At 38.2% G+C, this 3,098-nt stretch overlaps 1 pseudogene across 1 annotated transcript; it reads left to right on the forward strand.

The window, feature by feature from the left end:
- Window positions 1-2,015: 2,015 nt before the first annotated feature.
- On the forward strand, window positions 2,016-3,092 carry LOC104993813 (annotated as a pseudogene). Its single transcript, XR_825881.1, has one exon. The product of XR_825881.1 is annotated as a protein FAM133B pseudogene (transcript).
- Window positions 3,093-3,098: the final 6 nt, after the last annotated feature.

A 3,098-nucleotide genomic window follows, 5' to 3' on the forward strand; every position in this document is an offset into this window, starting at 1 on the left:
CACGACTGAGCGACTGATCTGATCTGATACAGATTTAAAAGCGGGTTTCTTTTATTTATTTATTTATTTTAATTTAAATTTATTTTAATTAGAGGCTAATTACTTTACAATATTGTACTGGTTTTGCCATATATCAACATGAATCCTCTGACACCTGGTTCACCTGAACATAACTTTTCTCAAATCTTGAGCTAACCAATGCATTTTTTTTTTTTAGTAGAAATGTTTTTCTTAAGCTATCTTAATGAACTATGTTTTTACCCTAGACTCTGTCTTTCTTCAAGTTGGTTCACCTGAGACTCAGAGCTTGACAAACCAGTGTTTTACTCATGCAAATATTCTCTTAAGCTATGTTAATGAGACTATGCTTTGCTTGGAAACCTGCCTTTCTTCAAGATTCATGTCAATCATTTAATGGCCCAGGACAACTCACCTTGTGCCAATATTACCTCAAAATGCATGTTGTGGGTGAGGGGCCTGGTGCCAGTCTCTGAATTTTGAGACATTTCCTTTCTCTAGTTAGCAGCCTGCTAGTAGCTATATAACATCTGGCTAAAGACTAGCAGGGGGGCACTCTTTCTGCCCCTTTCTGATGTCTATGTCAGAAGCTTTCTTTATATCTTTTATACATTAATAAAACTTTATTATGCAAAAGCTCTGAGTGAATCAAGCCTCATCACTGGCTCTGGATTAAATTCCTTTCCTCTAGAGGCCAAGAATCCCAGCATCTTTCATGGCTCAGCAACACCCTATTGAACAACTATTAAAGTCAACAAGAGAGTCCAAAACACTCTCTTGGATGTAATCTCAAAAGTGACAGAGTGATCTCTGTGCATTTCCAAGGCAAATAATTCAACATCTCAGCAATACAAGTCTATGACCCTAGCCACTAGTGCCAAAGAAGCTAAAGTTGACCAGTTCTGTGAAGAACTACAGTATCTTTTGGAACAAAAAAAAAAAAAAAAAAAGACCATTTTATTATAGGACATAGGAATACAAAAGAAGGAAGTCAAGAGATACCTGAATTAACAGGCAACTTTGGCCTTGGAGTCCAAAATGAAGCAGGGCAAAGGCTAACAGAGTTCAAGAGAACACACTGGTCATAGCAAACACCCTCTTTCAACAACACAAAAGATGACCCTACATACAGACATAACCAATAGTCAATACTGAATTCAGATTGATCGTATTCTTTATACTCGAAGATGAAGAAGGTCTATACAGTCAGCAAATACAAGATATGGAGTTGACTATACCTCAGATCATGTGCTCCTTACTGCAAAATTCAGGCTTAAATTGAAGAAAGTAGGGAAAACACTAGGCCACTCAGTATGATCTAAATCATATCTCTTACAATTATACAGTGGAAGTGACGAAGAGATTCGAGGGATTAGATTTGATAGACATGATGTCTGAAGAGCTATGGACAGAGGCCTATAACATCGTACAGGAGGCAGTTGTCAAAACTATCCCCCCTTCAAAAAAAAGGAAATGCAAGAAGGCAAAGGGATTATCTGAGAAGGCCTTACAAATAGCTGAGAAAGAAGAGAAGTGAAAGGCAAGAGGGAAAGGGAAGAAGTGAAGAAGTGAAGTTGCTCAGTCCTGTCCAACTCTTTGTGACCCCATGGATTGTAGCTTACCAGGCTCCTCAGTCCATGGAATTTTCCAGGCAAAAGTACTGGAGTGGGTTGCCATTTCCTTCTCCAGGAGATCTTCCTGACCCAGAGATTGAACCTGGTCTCCCATATTGCAGGCAGACACTTTACCATCTGAGCCACCAGGGAAGCCCCATATATCCAACTAAATTCAGAATTCCAGAGAATAGCAAAGAGAGATAAGAAAGCCTTCTTAAGTGAACAATGTAAAGAAATAGAAGAAAACAATAGAATGGAAAAGATATAGATTTCTTCCAGAAAAAATTGGAGATATCAAAGGAACATTTCATGCAAGGATAGGCATGATAAAGGACAGAAATGGTAAGGACCTAACAGAAACAGAAGAGATTAAGAGGTTAGCCGCACTGGCCTGGTCTCCCCGCTGAGGGATGGCTGAGCTCTCAGTCCGGCACCATGGGGAAGTGGGACAATAGAGTGGCCTATATGAACCTAATAGCAATGGCCAGATCAAGGGGTCCAATCCAGTCTTCAGGTCCAACGATCCAAGATTATTTGAATCGACCAAGGCCTACCTGGGAAGAACTGAAAGAACAACTAGAAAAGAAAAAGAAAGGCTCCAAGGCATTGGCTGAATTTGAAGAAAAAATGAATGAGAACTGGAAGAAAGAACTAGAAAAACACAGGGAGAAATTATTAAGTGGAAGTGAGAGCTCATCCAAAAAAAGACAGAGAAAGAAAAAAGAAAAGAAGAAATCTGGTAGGTATTCATCTTCTTCTTCATCAAGCTCTGATTCTTCCAGCAGTTCTTCAGATTCTGAAGATGAGGATAAGAGACAAGGAAAAAGGAAAAAGAAAAAGAAGAGTCGTTCACATAAATCTTCTGAAAGTTCTATGCCAGAAACTGAATCAGACAATAAGGATAGTTTAAAAAAGAAAAAGAAGTCAAAAGATGCAACTGAGAAAGAAAAGGACATTAAAGGGCTCAGCAAAAAAAGAAAGATGTATCCAGAAGATAAACCATTATCATCTGAGTCAGAGTCAGAATCTGAGTATACTGAGGAGGTACGAGCAAAAAAGAAGAAAAGCAGTGAAGAACGAGAAAAAACAACAGAAAAAACAAAAAAGAAAAAGAAGCATAAGAAACACAGTAAGAAGAAGAAAAAGAAGGCTGCTAGTTCAAGTCCTGACTCACCATAACATTAAGAAGAAGCAGGATTCACTTATAAAGAAAGTGCAATGTCTAAGGAAATTTCAACTGTGAAAATTATGACATATTTACTAAAATGCATGAATTATCTTGTTTTTAAATTATTCCTGGACTGTCAGTAGCCACTCAGATGCCACTGTGTGAAGGGCCATAACTGTTGCCTGCTGCTTGAACATCTGTTTTTTTCCCTCTTCCAGTAACTCTGGGAGGTAATACACTGCAGTCATACTAGTGGTTTAAGATATTTGGGAATAAAGTTAATATTTTGACTAGAA

This window comes from Bison bison, unplaced genomic scaffold (genome assembly GCF_000754665.1).
Source record: "Bison bison bison isolate TAMUID 2011002044 unplaced genomic scaffold, Bison_UMD1.0 scf7180017864246, whole genome shotgun sequence".
NCBI lineage: Eukaryota > Metazoa > Chordata > Mammalia > Artiodactyla > Bovidae > Bison > Bison bison.